This window comes from Heloderma suspectum, chromosome 2 (assembly GCF_057233095.1).
Source record: "Heloderma suspectum isolate Gila_16-S chromosome 2, 16-S_ref, whole genome shotgun sequence".
Classification (NCBI taxonomy): domain Eukaryota; kingdom Metazoa; phylum Chordata; class Lepidosauria; order Squamata; family Helodermatidae; genus Heloderma; species Heloderma suspectum.
This window is the reverse complement of record NC_139459.1, coordinates 376,815,107-376,833,445: the sequence shown is the minus strand read 5'-3', so window position 1 is coordinate 376,833,445 and position 18,339 is coordinate 376,815,107. Positions and strand designations below refer to the sequence as shown.

The 18,339-nt window shown below is 47.8% G+C and overlaps 1 pseudogene across 1 annotated transcript; it reads right to left on the bottom strand.

Moving 5' to 3' along the window:
• Positions 1-368: 368 nt before the first annotated feature.
• LOC146356267 (uncharacterized) lies at positions 369-18,293 on the bottom strand (annotated as a pseudogene). Its single transcript, XR_014787282.1, has 5 exons — positions 18,232-18,293; positions 17,641-17,695; positions 16,280-16,428; positions 15,264-15,325; positions 369-5,111 (listed from the first exon to the last, which is right to left on the bottom strand). The product of XR_014787282.1 is annotated as an uncharacterized LOC146356267 (transcript).
• Between the last annotated feature and the right edge of the window lie 46 nt (positions 18,294-18,339).

Here is an 18,339-nt window from a genome sequence, read left to right as displayed (position 1 = left end):
CCTTCCCTCCCTCTCCCCCTTAAAAAATTAAGTTTAAACTCCAACACCCCCCGGCCTCCAATGCCATTCTATTTTAAAAACTATATCTATAACCTTAACCGTCTTACAGTTTAATAAACAACCTTACATTTCTATACCATATCATCAATCTTATATCAAGGAAACAGGTCTACAATTCATTCCCAAAGGGCCATATTATTAGTAGTAATAATAATAATGAAATATATATATAGTATTATATAATAATAAAACTTAATATAAACCTTCAACCATCAGGAATAAATTTGATACTAGATGTATTATCTATTTCAAAAGAAAAAATATAAAGAAAAGCAAGAAAAAATAAAAGATAAAAGAGAATAATCCAATATAAATATAATCATTTATCTTCTGAATTGGCCTGAGTTATATATACTAAATACAAATAGTTAACAAAGCTTATTTAAAGATTCCAGTTCATGGGGTTGTAACAGAATTCTCATGCATTTTTACATTAAGCCAAGCCTCCGCCAATTCATGATTTAGAAACTTCTTCATCTGACCTTCAGACACAATATGAAGTGTTGCAGGATATTTTAAGTAATATTGTAAATTCATTTGTTTTGCCATATTCTTTGCACTAATAAATTGCCTTCTTTTATTCACCACCTCTTTGATGTAGTCTGGGAATAACATAATTTTATCTTGTTTCCAGGAAAGTCTTCCAGCCTCCCTTGCCAAGCGCAGGATATAATTCTTTGTGGAGACTTTTGCAAATTGAACTATGACGGTGTAATCAGTCCCTTTAGCAATTGGCACACTAAATGCCAAATCAATATCAAGTAAATAATCAGATGAAATAGGGAGTATGTCATGCAAAAGTTTATCCACAAAAATAGGCAATTTTACATCATTAGGCAGATTTTTAATCCCAATAATCCGTACATTGGATCTTTTCGTGAAAGCCTCCAGTTGAGAGATTCTATCAGATATATTTTTAAAACAAATTTGTGATGTAGTTTCATTTCCTGCCACTCGGTTTTCAAGCTCACTAATTTTCGTCTCCATTTTTTGCCGTGACGCATTAATGAAATCTATAGCTCCTTGCAGGGCGGTGATGGAATTTTGGATTAAATCCAGCCTTTTGACTTGCTCCGTAAATTGTGAAGATAAAGTCTTTATCAGCGTAAGTAATTCCCCTATATCTTCTGTCTTCGACACTTCTGACACAGAGGATGCAGGGGAAGTGGATGCCAGCTCCTTTCTTCTCCTCGGCGCAGACATGTTTCTCTCAAACAGATCTTACAGGTCCTCAGATGTTCTCAAATATTGTTAACATTTCTTAAATCATCCCTTAGAGGTTGTTGATATTTCTTAAAGCATATAGTATATGGAACATGTCAGCCCTGTTTTTTCCTATAAAATAGTCTCAGTACAGGTTTTTGCGTTGGTAAAGTTCTGGGGAGATAATCCTGGAATCTAGCCCCCCCCACCAATTATTGCATGGGAGTTACCTTTCTCCAAGATGTTGTCCAGAGCTGTTGCCTTGCCCCCCCTTTCCATTCCAGCAGGGAGATGAAAAGGTTTTTCAACCTTTTACAAAGCTGTTTTGAGAAAGCTCCCACAGAGCCCCGGGGGAAGCTACCAGAGCGACATCAGTCCCAACCGGAAGTCCCGCTGCTTGACACCATGAACCCGATCTTTCAAAGGGAGTGGAACCCCATCCAGAACACGCAATGAGCCTCTCTCCCGGACCGGAGGAACCACTCTCACGGGCCTTCTGTCTTACCAGGATTCGGCTTCAGTTTACTGGCCCTCATCCAGCCCACTACTGAGTCTAGGTATTGATCCAGGGCTTGTGCAGCCTCACCTCATTCAGATTACGTAGGGAGATAAAGCTGTGTATTGTCAGTACACTGACGGCACTGGGCTCCAAGTCCCCTAATGATAAGTATTGCTAAGCATAAGTGATAAGTGATAAGTGGGTCGATATGACTGATCAGCCTCAAGAAGTGCTTCCGATAGACTCCGAAGCTGTAAAAGCAGCTGGGCCAAACCTGGAGTCTAAGAAAGGTCGCAATTGCAAGTATTGCCATTCAACTATAGCAGGCAAATCGTATTTGGCACACCAAGCTGAGAATGACAGAAACCCGTCACCACCATCCACTAGTCGATCCAAGGAAAAAATCAACTTGTCCATCCTGTTCCGTCACAAAAGACATCTTCATACCAATTTTTAAATTTGGGTTTCCCCACAGAGTCGATTTTGCATGACAAAATGGATAAAAACGTACCTGACGTGACATTACATGCTTCACCTCTCTAACACCGTAACTATGAGAGGAACCTTCTGTGTTTGGGCTGAGAACCTAACGCCCTCCGTTTAGGGAGAGGATCCACGTTAGAAGATTCCAAAACGGACCAAGGTGGAAAAGCAGATCGAAGTGGAAAAGACCAAAATTGTGTACACATCAACAAAGAGGCCTGATGATAGAAGCAGCAGTACCAAAAGGGATGAGAAAAAACAGCTGCAAGGCTAAAAACCAAAATCTCTCCTTTGGAAGAAGTAAGGGACAGGTAGTCCTCCAGAAGAATCTCTCGGCGTTTTTCCTTCGATAAAGGCCATTGCCGAAATGCCTTGGGAATTCAACTGGCGCACCTGTTCCTTTTTTTTTTACCCTGATGACATGAGCAATTCTGGAAAGCCAAGCCACCCTCTTTCCTTGGAAGCTGCATCCTTTTCAAGGATATTTGTGGAAGGGGGAACCCCACAAAACTTTACGAAACAGAGCACTGAGTGTCAGGGTTAAACTACGATTCAACTGCCAGTTCGGTCAAAGTTTGACCGTGGGAAGGGAGGGGCCACCTTCTTCTCCTTTGCCTCAGGCAGAGAAATGTCTGGGGTTTGACTAGCCCTTCCCCCCATGCAACTGCTCTTTCTCCAGGTGTCATGGAAAGTGGGCGAAGGGGTTGGGTGGGGGGAAGAACGCTTCTATAAGTGTAAGGAAGGGGGGATGTGACTTTTGCAAAATTCCCCTTTCTTCCACAGCCCGCGGTGACACCTCCCACACTGCGCTAGAGGACCACCCAAGACTTTACGGATCACTCAGGGGGGTCCAGGGGACTGTAAAAGGAAGGCAGAATCTGTCAAAGTCAAGTCTCCCACTCTGCAAAATTATAAAAGTTTCTGGTAACAGTCATGGTTGGAGATAATCCATTTTTTACACACTGTTTAACAAAATTATGTCCGTAAAAGGAAACAGAGTATGGAAATAGGGAATCATTAATCTCACCACCCACGGTTATTTAAATCATTTGTACTGTGAGGCTTCTTTCATGTAAAGTAAGACATGAGCCCTGCCTCCAGCTCCTTTTATAATCCAGACACTTAAATAGCTGCTCCTGCCTCCCAACCGTAACTGGAGTCAAACAGCTCTAGGGAGCAGGTAACCAAGGAAAGTCTGGAGAACACCGAGAGCATATATTCTGGCTGACCCTGGTTTTGCAGTTCTATCTGAGGCTGCCTCATAAGTACACTGTTCCTCCTGAGTAGGCCCTTACAGATGTGTATTTCCTGGGCAAAAGGGTATTCTGGGAGTCAGGTAGGCACTGCCACCATGGCTCCGAGTATCCCAGATGATACACTGCCCTTGGAGCTTTGGTGTGCCATGGGTGGTGGGAGGGGAATCTGGAATAACAGCTGGGCTCGTGACGGAGTTCAATGGTTTGCTGGGAACCTCAGACACGGCATTGCTGTCACAGGATCCCTCCTGTTGCCCCAGGTCTGCTGTGGGAGAGGGTCGTTCCAGAGCTTCAGACTCCTCCTCCTCCGAAGAGGTGTGTGTGTGAGTTCCTTGATGGTACTGGAGGGCACCCCTCTGGTGGAATCTTTTTCCACACTTCAGGCATTCAAAAGGTTTCTCCCCTGGGTGAGTTCTTTTGATGTTCAGTAAGACTTGACCTCTGAGTGAAGCTCTTTCCACCTTGCAAACATTCAAAAGGTTTCTCCCCTCTGTGTATTCGCTGATGTGACTCAAGGCCACTCTTCCACCTGAAGCTTTTTCCACACTCGAGACATTTAAATGGCTTTTCTTCTCTGTGAATTACCTGATGACGAGTAAGGCTAGAACTGGACATGAAGCTCTTTCCACATTGCAAACATTCAAATGGTTTCTCTCCTGTGTGAATTCGTTGATGTGATTCACGGGCACTCTTCCAGCTGAAGCTTTTTCCACACTCCAAACATTTAAATGGCTTTTCTTCTCTGTGAATTACCTGATGACGAGTAAGGTCACGGCTGTAAATGTAGCTCTTTCCACACTCTAAGCATTTAAATGGTTTCTCTCCTGAGTGTATTCTTTCATGGATAGTAAGTGCCCCCTTCCGATTAAAGGCTTTTCCACACCCTAGACAGATAAATGGTTTCTCTCCTGTGTGAATTCGTTGATGTGATTCAAGGCTGACCTTCCACCGGAAGCTCTTTCCACATTGCAAACATTCAAATGGTTTCTCCCCTCTGTGTATTCTTTGATGGTTAGTAAGTGTCCCTTTCTGACTAAAGGCTTTTCCACACCCCAGACAGATAAATGGTTTCTCTCCTGTGTGAATTCGTTGATGTGGTTCAAGGCTGTCCTTCCACCGGAAGCTCTTTCCACATTGCAAACATTCAAATGGTTTCTCCACTCTGTGTGTTCGTTGATGTAATTCACGGGCACTCTTCCAGCTGAATCTTTTTCCACACTCCAGACATTTAAATGGCTTGTCTTCTCTGTGAATTATCTGATGATGAGTAAGACTGTGACTGGACATGAAGCTCTTTCCACACTCTAGGCATTTATATCGTTTCTCTCCTGTGTGGGTTTTACAATGATCATCCAAGGTTGATTTACAAGTGACCATTTTTCCACACACAGGACATTTCTTCTCCCTCTTTTCTTTGGGTGTTTTTTGTTGTACTATAATTGCATGGTGGTCAGCACCCAGACATTTATTCTTCTCTTTCTTTCTTTGGGTTTCCTCCAGCTTGTTCATCCCATTTTGATTCCCAACATTTTCTTCCATGTCTGCCCACTTTGTGCTTTCCTTTACACTTGATGTGGTATTTTCATTTATTTTCTCCCACACAGCCCCACCTGAAAGACAAACAGAAACAGAATGAAAGTGCAGAGAAGAAAGCCACTCGCAAATTAGGGAATGAACTTATAGAATCATAGAATCATAGAATAGTAGGGTTGGAAGGGGCCTACAAGGCCATCGAGTCCAACCCCCTGCTCAATGCAGGAATCCAAGTCAGAGCATCCCTGACAAATGGCTGTCCAGCCTCGTCTTGAAGGCCTCCAGTGTGGGAGAGCCCACCACCTCCCCAGGTAATTGGTTCCATTGCCGTATTGCTCTGACACTCAGGAAGTTTTTCCTGATGTTCAGTCGGAATCTGGCTTCCTGTAACTTGAGCCCATTATTCCGTGTCCTGCACTCTGGGATGATCAAGAAGAGATCCTGGCCTTCTTCTCTGTGACAACCTTTCAAGTACTTGAAGAGCGCTATCATATCTCCCCTCAGTCTTCTCTTCTCAAGGCTAAACATGCCCAGTTCTTTCAGTCTCTCTTCATAGGGCTTTGTTTCCAGTCCCCTGATCATCTTTGTTGCCCTCCTTTGAACCCTCTCCAGCTTGTCTGCATCCTTCTTAAAGTGTGGTGCCCAGAACTGGACACAGTACTCCAGATGAGGCCTAACCAGTGCTGAGTAGAGGGGAACTAGTACTTCCCGGGATTTGGAAGCGATGCTTCTATGAATGCAGCCCAAAATAGCATTTGCCTTTTTTGCAGCCACATCACATTGTTGGCTCATATTCAGCTTGTGATCGACGACAATTCCAAGATCCTTCTCGCTCGTAGTGTGGTTGAGCCACGTATCCCCCATCTTGTAACTGTGCATTTGGTTTCTTTTTCCTAGGTGCAGAACTTGGCATTTGTCCCTATTAAATGCCATTCTGTTGTTTTCTGCCCAGCACTCCAGTCTATCCAGATCACTTTGAATTTTGTTTCTGTCTTCCAAAGTATTAGCTATCCCGCCCAATTTTGTGTCATCTGCAAATTTGATCAGCATTCCCTGCACCTCCTCCTCCAAGTCATTAATAAAAATATTGAAGAGCACTGGGCCCAGGACTGAGCCCTGCGGTACCCCACTCGTTACCTCTCCCCAGCTTGAGAAGGTCCCATTGATAAGCACTCTTTGAGTCCGATTCTGTAGCCAACTGTGGATCCACTGGATCGTTGTTTCATCTAGCCCACTTCGAGCTAGTTTGCTCATCAGGATATCATGGGGCACTTTGTCGAAAGCTTTGCTGAAGTCGAGGTATATGATGTCTACAGCATTCCCACGGTCTACAAGGGAGGTGACTTGATCAAAAAATGAGATCAGATTTGTCTGGCAGGACTTGTTTTTGACAAATCCATGTTGGCTTCGAGTAATCACTGCATTGTTGTCAAGGTGCTTCCAGATGGATTGCTTTATGATCTGCTCCAGAATTTTCCCAGGGATTGATGTCAGACTGACTGGTCTGTAGTTCCCAGGTTCCTCCTTTTTACCCTTTTTGAAGATAGGGACAACGTTAGCCCTCCTCCAGTCATCTGGCACTTCCCCGGTCCTCCATGATTTCTCAAAGAGAATAGACAGCGGTTCTGAGAGCTCTTCTGCCAGTTCCTTTATGACTCTAGGATGCAGTTCATCTGGCCCTGGAGATTTGAACTCATTCAAAGTAATGAGGTGTTCCTTGACCATATGCCTGTCGATCTCAAGCTGCAATCCTGCCCCTTCAGCCTGTACTTCGCCTTTGCCAGGGGGGTCATAGACCCTCTTTTGGGAGAAGACTGAGCCAAAGTAGGAATTGAGCACCTCTGCCTTTTCTTTGTCCTCTGTTATCATTTTGCCATCCTTATTTAATAGCTGAACAACCATTTCTTTCCTCTGCCTTTTACTATGCACGTAGCTGAAGAAAGCCTTTTTGTTGTTTTTAGCATCCCTCGCTAACCTCACCTCGTTCTCCGCTTTAGCCTTCCTGACGCCATCCCTGCAATTCTGTGCTACCTGCCTGTACTCTTCCTTTGTTACTTGGCCTTCTTTCCACTTCCTATATGTGTCCTTTTTTGTTTTCAGGTCATCCCTAAGCTTTTTGTGAAGCCACATTGGCTTCTTCTGTTGTCTTCCACCTTTTCTTCTTGTTGGAATTGTTTGTGATTGTGCCTTGAGAATTTCCTTTTTTAAAAGTTCCCACCCATCTTGGACTCCTTTTCTCGCTAGCATTGCTTGCCATGGGACCTTACTGATCATTGTTCTGAGTTTATTAAAATCAGCTTTCCTAAAATCCAGGGTACGCGTTTGAGTACACTCGGCTTTTGCTTCCCTTAGAACCAAGAACTCAAGTACAACATGGTCGCTTTCCCCCAGAGTTCCTGTAACTGCTACTTTATCCACTAAGTCATCTCTGTTGGTTAGGATCAAGTCAAGGATAGCCGATCCTCTAGTTCCTTCCTCTACTTTCTGTAGGAGGAAGTTATCCGCCACACAAGTCAGGAATTTCCTGGAGGGGCCATGTTTTGCAGAATTTGTCTCCCAACAAATATCGGGGAAATTGAAGTCCCCCATTACTACTACATCATGCTTCCTTAAAACATTGGCTATTTGCTTTTCAAAAGTTTCATCCTTGGCTTCTCCTTGATTGGGTGGCCGGTAGTAGACTCCGACCACCAGGTTCCTTTTATTCTTTGCTCCATTTATTTCAACCCAGATGCTCTCGATGGGGCTACCAAGCTCCTCCTCCTGTATTTCTGTGCAGAGATATGTATTTTTCACATACAGTGCAACCCCGCCTCCCTTTCTGTTCCTCCTGTTCTTTTTGAACAAGTTATATCCTTCAACTGCTGTATTCCAGTCATGAGAGTCATCCCACCAAGTCTCAGTTATACCTATCAAGTCATAATTTCCCTCCTGTATTAAGAGTTCAAGTTCGTTCTGTTTGTTTCCCATACTCTGGGCATTAGTATATAGACATCGAAGACTATGTGCTTCATAGTCTGGCTTTCTTCCTACATGTGTCTGAAGACTATTATTGGGCGCTATCAGCGCTGTTCTCTCCATTGCAGTGCATGCGCCTACGTCCATTGTTACCCCCAACATTACATCTCCCTTCCCCGTAGGATTCAGTTTAAAGCCCTCCTGATGAAGTTCTTCATGCTGTGGCCAAACACGTTCTTCCCAGCCTTTGTGAGGTGCAACCCATCCCTAGCCAACAGCCCATCTTCCAGGAAGTATAGCCCGTGGTCCCAGAATCCAAATCTCTCTTGTCGGCACCACCTTCGTAGCCAGTCATTCACCCGGAGTATTTTTCGTTCCCTTTCTATCCCTCTTCTAACTACTGGAAGGATGGATGAGAAAACTATCTGGGCCCCAAAGTTCTTGAGTTTCCTTCCCAAAGCTTCAAAGTCTGACGTGATCTCTTCGTAGCTCCGCTTGGCAGTATCATTTGTTCCCACATGGATGAGAAGAAAGGGATACCTGTCAGTGGGCTTTATGAGTGCAGGCAACCTTTCAGTCACGTCTCTAATCTGTCCTCCCGGGAGACAACATACCTGGCGAGTCCATGGGTCTTCGCGACATACTTGGGTCTCGATCCCACGCAGCAAGGAGTCTCCCACTACTACCACTCTTCTCTTCTTCTTCTTGTAGGCCTGGGTTTCATCGCCTCTGTTTGACTGACCTTTAGCCTCTTGCTCACTCTCATGCAGGTTCCCCTGTGATTCTTCCTCTGCAGGCTGTCCTCCAGTCTCATCTGCAAGTACCTGGAATCGGTTCCACAGCTCCACCGCTTCCACTGGTGCAGAGTGGCGTCTAGTTCTTCTTCTCCTAACTGTCACCGTTTTCCAAGGAGTATCCTCTACTCCATTTTTCTTCACCTCAGCATTTCCCACTGCCTCATCTTGCTGTTGCTCTTCAAGCTTCTGGTCTGCCCTTTGCTGCTGTAGTTCCCCCATTCTGTTCAAGAACTCTTCGTGTTCTCTTATTCCCCGGAGGGTTGACAGTCGCCGCTCCAGTCCACTTACTTTTTCCTCCAGCAGCGTGATCAACTTGCACTTGTTGCAGGTGTAGGCCATGTTGTTCTCAGGCAAGAAAACAAACATTGCACACACCTTGCAGGTCACCACCACTGGAGAGTCTTGTCCTTCCATTGCCTCTTTTCCCTTTTTGTGTCTAGCTTTGTGATTGTTCTAGACTAGCCTGTGCCTGCTCCTCTACTCAGTAGAGGTTAAAAGCAGAGTCCCACTGGTGTGGAAGTGTGTGTTACAAGACAAATAAATGGAAAAAAGTTAGTAAAGAAAAATAAAAAAAAAATGTTAGGGGCCTCCCCCTTGACCTCCCCTGCCGAACTCCCCTGGCCAACTCCTGTTTGCTCCCCCTGACCGCTCGCTCTGTTCGCTCGCTCTCTGGGAGCTTGCCTGCTTCTGTAGTCCCTGGACCAGCTGGAGCAGCTTGCTCTGCTCTGCTCTGCTCAGCTGGGAGGCGGGAAACAGACTGAAGCTTCCCGCCCAGTCAGCTGCTGGGAGTACTCAGGCCACACCCCTCCAATTCAGTTGGAGCTCTCAGAAGCTCCTGGTGAGCTCACAGCCAGTCAGAAGGATAAAGGGCAGCGCCCTGGGCTTCCTGCAACCCACTTACCTCTTAGCCTCTGTCTCCTTTGTCTCCTTTGTCTCTTCAACCACTGCAACTCCCCTGGCCAACTCCTGTTTGCTCCCCCTGTTCGCTCGCTCTGTTCGCTCGCTCTCTGGGAGCTTGCCTGCTTCTGTAGTCCCTGGACCAGCTGGAGCAGCTTGCTCTGCTCTGCTCTGCTCTGCTCAGCTGGGAGGCGGGAAACAGACTGAAGCTTCCCGCCCAGTCAGCTGCTGGGAGTACTCAGGCCACACCCCTCCAATTCAGTTGGAGCTCTCAGAAGCTCCTGGTGAGCTCACAGCCAGTCAGAAGGATAAAGGGCAGCGCCCTGGGCTTCCTGCAACCCACTTACCTCTTAGCCTCTGTCTCCTTTGTCTCCTTTGTCTCTTCAACCACTGCAACTCCCCTGGCCAACTCCTGTTTGCTCCCCCTGTTCGCTCGCTCTGTTCGCTCGCTCTCTGGGAGCTTGCCTGCTTCTGTAGTCCCTGGACCAGCTGGAGCAGCTTGCTCTGCTCTGCTCTGCTCTGCTCAGCTGGGAGGCGGGAAACAGACTGAAGCTTCCCGCCCAGTCAGCTGCTGGGAGTACTCAGGCCACACCCCTCCAATTCAGTTGGAGCTCTCAGAAGCTCCTGGTGAGCTCACAGCCAGTCAGAAGGATAAAGGGCAGCGCCCTGGGCTTCCTGCAACCCACTTACCTCTTAGCCTCTGTCTCCTTTGTCTCCTTTGTCTCTTCAACCACTGCAACTCCCCTGGCCAACTCCTGTTTGCTCCCCCTGTTCGCTCGCTCTGTTCGCTCGCTCTCTGGGAGCTTGCCTGCTTCTGTAGTCCCTGGACCAGCTGGAGCAGCTTGCTCTGCTCTGCTCTGCTCTGCTCAGCTGGGAGGCGGGAAACAGACTGAAGCTTCCCGCCCAGTCAGCTGCTGGGAGTACTCAGGCCACACCCCTCCAATTCAGTTGGAGCTCTCAGAAGCTCCTGGTGAGCTCACAGCCAGTCAGAAGGATAAAGGGCAGCGCCCTGGGCTTCCTGCAACCCACTTACCTCTTAGCCTCTGTCTCCTTTGTCTCCTTTGTCTCTTCAACCACTGCAACTCCCCTGGCCAACTCCTGATTGCTCCCCCTGTTCGCTCGCTCTGTTCGCTCGCTCTCTGGGAGCTTGCCTGCTTCTGTAGTCCCTGGACCAGCTGGAGCAGCTTGCTCTACTCTGCTCTGCTCTGCTCAGCTGGGAGGCGGGAAACAGACTGAAGCTTCCCGCCCAGTCAGCTGCTGGGAGTACTCAGGCCACACCCCTCCAATTCAGTTGGAGCTCTCAGAAGCTCCTGGTGAGCTCACAGCCAGTCAGAAGGATAAAGGGCAGCGCCCTGGGCTTCCTGCAACCCACTTACCTCTTAGCCTCTGTCTCCTTTGTCTCCTTTGTCTCTTCAACCACTGCAACTCCCCTGGCCAACTCCTGTTTGCTCCCCCTGTTCGCTCGCTCTGTTCGCTCGCTCTCTGGGAGCTTGCCTGCTTCTGTAGTCCCTGGACCAGCTGGAGCAGCTTGCTCTGCTCTGCTCTGCTCTGCTCAGCTGGGAGGCGGGAAACAGACTGAAGCTTCCCGCCCAGTCAGCTGCTGGGAGTACTCAGGCCACACCCCTCCAATTCAGTTGGAGCTCTCAGAAGCTCCTGGTGAGCTCACAGCCAGTCAGAAGGATAAAGGGCAGCGCCCTGGGCTTCCTGCAACCCACTTACCTCTTAGCCTCTGTCTCCTTTGTCTCCTTTGTCTCTTCAACCACTGCAACTCCCCTGGCCAACTCCTGTTTGCTCCCCCTGTTCGCTCGCTCTGTTCGCTCGCTCTCTGGGAGCTTGCCTGCTTCTGTAGTCCCTGGACCAGCTGGAGCAGCTTGCTCTGCTCTGCTCTGCTCTGCTCAGCTGGGAGGCGGGAAACAGACTGAAGCTTCCCGCCCAGTCAGCTGCTGGGAGTACTCAGGCCACACCCCTCCAATTCAGTTGGAGCTCTCAGAAGCTCCTGGTGAGCTCACAGCCAGTCAGAAGGATAAAGGGCAGCGCCCTGGGCTTCCTGCAACCCACTTACCTCTTAGCCTCTGTCTCCTTTGTCTCCTTTGTCTCTTCAACCACTGCAACTCCCCTGGCCAACTCCTGTTTGCTCCCCCTGTTCGCTCGCTCTGTTCGCTCGCTCTCTGGGAGCTTGCCTGCTTCTGTAGTCCCTGGACCAGCTGGAGCAGCTTGCTCTGCTCTGCTCTGCTCTGCTCAGCTGGGAGGCGGGAAACAGACTGAAGCTTCCCGCCCAGTCAGCTGCTGGGAGTACTCAGGCCACACCCCTCCAATTCAGTTGGAGCTCTCAGAAGCTCCTGGTGAGCTCACAGCCAGTCAGAAGGATAAAGGGCAGCGCCCTGGGCTTCCTGCAACCCACTTACCTCTTAGCCTCTGTCTCCTTTGTCTCCTTTGTCTCTTCAACCACTGCAACTCCCCTGGCCAACTCCTGTTTGCTCCCCCTGTTCGCTCGCTCTGTTCGCTCGCTCTCTGGGAGCTTGCCTGCTTCTGTAGTCCCTGGACCAGCTGGAGCAGCTTGCTCTGCTCTGCTCTGCTCAGCTGGGAGGCGGGAAACAGACTGAAGCTTCCCGCCCAGTCAGCTGCTGGGAGTACTCAGGCCACACCCCTCCAATTCAGTTGGAGCTCTCAGAAGCTCCTGGTGAGCTCACAGCCAGTCAGAAGGATAAAGGGCAGCGCCCTGGGCTTCCTGCAACCCACTTACCTCTTAGCCTCTGTCTCCTTTGTCTCCTTTGTCTCTTCAACCACTGCAACTCCCCTGGCCAACTCCTGTTTGCTCCCCCTGTTCGCTCGCTCTGTTCGCTCGCTCTCTGGGAGCTTGCCTGCTTCTGTAGTCCCTGGACCAGCTGGAGCAGCTTGCTCTGCTCTGCTCTGCTCTGCTCAGCTGGGAGGCGGGAAACAGACTGAAGCTTCCCGCCCAGTCAGCTGCTGGGAGTACTCAGGCCACACCCCTCCAATTCAGTTGGAGCTCTCAGAAGCTCCTGGTGAGCTCACAGCCAGTCAGAAGGATAAAGGGCAGCGCCCTGGGCTTCCTGCAACCCACTTACCTCTTAGCCTCTGTCTCCTTTGTCTCCTTTGTCTCTTCAACCACTGCAACTCCCCTGGCCAACTCCTGTTTGCTCCCCCTGTTCGCTCGCTCTGTTCGCTCGCTCTCTGGGAGCTTGCCTGCTTCTGTAGTCCCTGGACCAGCTGGAGCAGCTTGCTCTGCTCTGCTCTGCTCTGCTCAGCTGGGAGGCGGGAAACTTGATGGACTTAAATAGAAAGGAACACCTCAGTTCCGTAAATCTAATCAAACTTTATCTCCAAAAGTAAGATCAAAACCCACCACTCCAAAGAGGCGCTCTGCCCGCTGCAGAGTAAATCAAAATACTTTCCAAGGCCACATTCATTTCAATTCTGTGAGGCCACTGCAGCATCCGTACACTGAAATTCAGGAGACTTTGCCCAGTTCCTCCCAAGAAGAAACTTTCAGAGTAAGGAAGAGGAGCACCCCGCAGCTTTACAAGGCCATGACCTAGGCAAGCCAAGAGTTCACACAAATGTTCATGATGTCCAGTACTCAGCCCTGAACCAGCACTCTCGATCTGATCCACCTTTAGCACTCTAATCCTATCCATGCACCCAATCCCACTGCATCCCCCTCTTCCTACCAAATATGGAAGCCAACGTCCTATCAATTGCCTACTAGGAATATACTACCAGACAGAAGTGTATTGCTACCAGGAAGAGACAAATGATGGCTACGGTGTGAAGGATGCTGGGAAGTTGAGCTTCTTCACTGCAGGAGTGCGGACTTTAAATGTACCTGTACATTAAGGATGTTTTCTAAAGTCTACACTGCCTTGAGAAGGCTCTTTTGCCTTACAGGTAAGTCGTTTTAAATCAATACATATAACGATATGCAGATATTATGATAAGACAGGAGCCCAATTCTGGCACACTTACACCACTGCTCATGCTAAACTGCACCCACGCATTTGGCTGCCTGGAATCGCTCAGAGATACATCTCATACCTTGAACACATAATGTTCCAGATTTGAACTCCACAATCTCCTGAGAACAGGATCTCCCCAGTGTAGCAGGGCCAGAAAACACCACTGCCTGGGATCTTGGAGAACCTAGATACAGCGGCCATTATGGATACTGGTGGAATGGGGAGAACCGGGGGGATGCGGTCACCTCTGCATATAAAACCTACAGGAAGGGCAAGGAAGGGCGTCCTGGAGGAGGTGTTGCTGTGCATGTCAAAGAGGGAATAGTCCTGAGCAGACTAGAAAACCTGCAAGGGCCAGAGTCTCCCACAGAAGGCCTGTGGGTGAGAATACCAGGCTCCAAAACTAGTTAAGTACTAGGAACATAAGCTCTGTGGTTTTAAATCTGTTATTGTATCTTAAATCCCTGCACTGCTGCTAGGTTTTATTATGGTTTGCACTTTTATATTGTAGTATTAAGCTTTTCCATTTTATATTGTATTTTATTATGTACATTTTGGTTTTAATCGTTGTGAACCACCCAGAGAGCTTCAGCTATTGGATGGTAGAGAAATGTAATAAATAAATACATAAATAAACATGCTAGCATCCCCCAGACCAGAAGGCTCAGGGTGATCTTGAGATGAAAATGAAATCAGGGAGGACTCCAAATGACGAAGTGTTGAAGTAATGGGTGTGTTCAATTACCCCCACATTGACTGGGGGTAATTCACCTGAAAACAGCTCTTTTCCAGGACCATCCTCAGTTTCACTAGCACTCTGTTTTTTAAAGAGTAATTTTAATATTATTTTTCATTCTGATGATCTTTTTTTTCATTTTATCACTTGTTATTCACTGCTTCAGAATCTGTTTAGATGCGGAGCGGCATACAAATGTTGTAAAATTAAAAATAAAATGATAAATGTTGTCGAACCAATTGGAAACAGTGACAACAGTGCTATCAGATTTAATATATGTTTAAGTGGAAAATTGCAAAGGAATTCCAGCACGATCACATTTCACTTCCAAAGAGGAAACTTCTCTAAAGTGAGGTAAGTGGTCAAAAGGAAAGTTGAAAGGGGCAGGTCAAGGGGGTTAAAGTGAGTAAACAGAGAGTAGGGATAAATGTCAATTCTCCCAATGAAAGGAAGTAAATAGTAGGGTCCCTCAGGGATCTGTACTGGGACCAATTCTTTTCAACTTGTTTAGAAATGATTTAGAATTAGTGAGCAGGGAAGTGGCCAAGTTTGATGACACCAAATTATTTAGGGTGGTGAAAACCTGAGGAGCTCCAAAAGGATCTCTCCACCCTTGAGGTTGTTGTTGTTGTTGTTCAGTCGTTAAGTCGTGTCTGACTCTTCGTGACCCCATGGACCATAGCACGCCAGGCCTTTCTGGCCTCTGCTTTCTCCCGGAGTGTGCTCAGGTTCACATCCACCCTTGGGGAATGGACATCAAAATGGCAAATGCCATTCAATGCAAGCAAGGGTAAAGTGATGCATGTTGGGCCAAAAAATCCCAACTTCAAGTCTAAGCTAATGTGATCTGAACTAGCCATCACTGACCATGAGGGAGATCTTGGGAGTTGAGGCAGACAGCTCGATGACGATGGCAACCCAATGTATGCCTGTTGAGGAAAAGGCGAACTCCATGTTAGGCGTATGGAAGAGAGGAATTGAAAGTAAAACTGCCAATATCATACCGCCCTTACACAAATCTATGGTGCGACCACACTTAGAATACTGTGTGCAGTTTTGGTCACTGCGCGTTAAAAAGATAATGTAGAACTGGAAAAGTGCAGAAAAGGGCAACTAAAATGATCAAGGGGTTGGAGCAACTCCTGTATGAAGGAAGGTTACAACAGTTGGGATTGTTTAGCTTACAAAACAGGAGGGTAAGGAGAGACATGATAGAGGTCTACAAAATTATGCATGATGTGGAGAATATGGATAGGGAGACATTTTCTCCCTTTCTCCTAGTTCTAGAATCTGGGGTCATCAATGAAGCTGATTCGTGGGAGATTCAGGATAAAACGGAGCACTTCTTCACACAGCACATAGCCATACTAATGAATACATACTTGCCATACATGTAATGAATCTGTAATTCATTACAGATGCAGTATGTCTATGTACAGCAGTTGATGCGGAACATGGGTGGGAGGGTTCTGTTGCACTTGTGTCCTGCTTTTTGGTTTATTTTTATTCATTATCACATTTATATCCCACCTTTTTTCCTCCCCAAGGAACTCAAGGCGGCGTACATAATCCTCCTCCTCCTCCCAACAACAACCCTGTGAGGTAGGTTGGGCTGAGAGTTTGTGAATGGCCCAAAGTCACCCAGTGAGCTTCCATGGCCAATAGACCCTTGGTCTGATCCAGTATGGCTCTTATGTTCTTATGTTATGTTAACTGCTGCCACTCTGAGTACACATTACTGATTGAGACAGCCCAACCATCTGATTCTGAGTTTGTTAAGCTAATTGCCTGGAGTTCCAATAGAGATGGTGGACACATGCATTTGGCTTTCTTTCCAATTGTGACTCCACAATGCACAGACATCAAACTAACACTTTACATACTATTTTGGTGCTCTTTGGTTAATGCAGTCGGCCAAGGCAGCTCACATTCCTCATGTATTCCTTGTACACAGAGCCCTCTACCCTGGATACAGCAGAGCCCACTGCTCCTTGGAGAAGCCCACAGTCACCTCCTCAAAGGACATTGCGAGCTGAAAGGAAAAAGAAAGAGACAAAGAATGTATGTGTCATCACAAATAATACAGATAGTCATGCCATTTATTCCAAGCTTTCCAGGTGGCTATCAAAGCAGCTTCCACAGAGGACCAAAACAGAAAGTATAACAAGAAAAACACAGTAACTTCATCACTTGTCACCTATCACTATGCTGGCTGGGGCAGCCGGCAGGGAAAGCCTGCATGAAAAGATGGTTCTTGAGTAGACCTCTATAGAGCAAGACTGAAGGCACCTGCCTCACGTCAAAGGTGGCTGCTGTGACACTAAGCATTCTAGTCAAGGTATCCCAAGGGGAACCCCAGGAGCCTGTGACACCATGAGAAGTTCTCCTGAGGACTGCAAGATCCATGACTTTAGTCCTCATAAGGATCTTCAGGTCCTCCTGAAAGAAAAAACCCTCTACACATACACAGCCAAAGCTCGAAGAAACGGAATGTATTGACGTGAATGAATAGACCCAATATGTTCCCGTAATATAGTTTTCTTCATAGACCTCTAGCCTGAAGTAGCTGAGGCTATCAGCATTGACAAATGTCAACTGTTAGCAAATATTGACCTTTCCTTACCCATTTTTAAATCTAGGTTTCCCCACAGTCAATTTTTCATGACAATTTGGATCAAAACATAACTGACATGACATTATATGCTTCATATAATACCGTAACTGTGGGGGGAACCCTGTGTGTTTTTGCCAAGAACCTAATGCCCTCCATTTAGAGAGAGGATTCACATTAAAAGATTCCAAAACTGACCAGATCTAAGTGGAAAATCAAATTCGAAGTGGAAAAGGCCAAAATGTTGTAGATATCAACAAATAGGCCTCATCATATAAACAAGATCTGGAAAGCCAAAACCACCTTCTCAATTTTGGAAGCTGGATCCTTTTCAAAGATAGTCTTGGAAGGAACCCTCCAAAACCTTATGAAACAGAGCACTGAGTGTCAGTGTTAAACTAGGATTCAACTGCCACTTCGGTCGATGTTTGTCCTCAACAAGGAAGGGGGCACCTTCTTGTCCTTTGCCTCCGGCAGAAAAATGTCATGTGCTTGGCTAACCCTTTCCCCCATACAACTGCACATTCTCCAGGAGTCCCCATTAATACACTAGACGCTTCTGGAAGTGGAAGGAAGGGGGATGTGACTTTTGCAAACTTCCCGTCTTGTACCGCCCGCCGTGTCACCACTCACACTGTGCTAGAGGCTCATCCAAGACTTTACGAAACACGCAGGGGGGTCCAAGGGGCTGTAAAGGGAAGGCAGAGTATGTCAAAATCCAGTCGCCACTAAACTACAGAACTTCCTGCCCAAAGATCCAGTAAAGCAAAATATACCTCTAGCCTGAAGTAAATGAGGGTGTCAGCACTGACGAATGTCAGCAGTGACCAAATATTGATTTTTAATGCTTACATGTTCTTCCAGAAACACTCCGCTGGGGGGGGGGGGGAGATGTATTTCGCCTCGTGTTTACGTTTTTCAGAGCGACGCACACGCTCCTCTCCGCTGCACGAGCGCCCAGCGAGGGAGGCCGGCTGCGGGAGTCACCGGCCTCGAGGGCCACTGGCTGGGCGCCGTGGCCGAGCGGGAGATCCCAGCCTCACGGGGCCGCTGCGCATGTTGGCCCGGGGGCGGTGGTGGACAAGCCCTTGCGCCGCCTGGTGCCCCCACGGAGCCCGGCTGCGAGGCGCCCCCCGTCCCCCCCCCGAAGCAAGGCCATCTGCCCTGCCCCGCTCCCCCCCCTTCCGTGCCCCGCTCCCCCCCCTTCCGTGCCCCGAGGCCCACCGTCCCTCCTGGCGCCTCTCCGGCCGTGAGGCCTCGCCGGGCGGATTCCCCTTCCGGAAGGCAACGGCGGGGGCGCTTCCGAGTGTCTCCCCGCTCCCCATCCGAGGA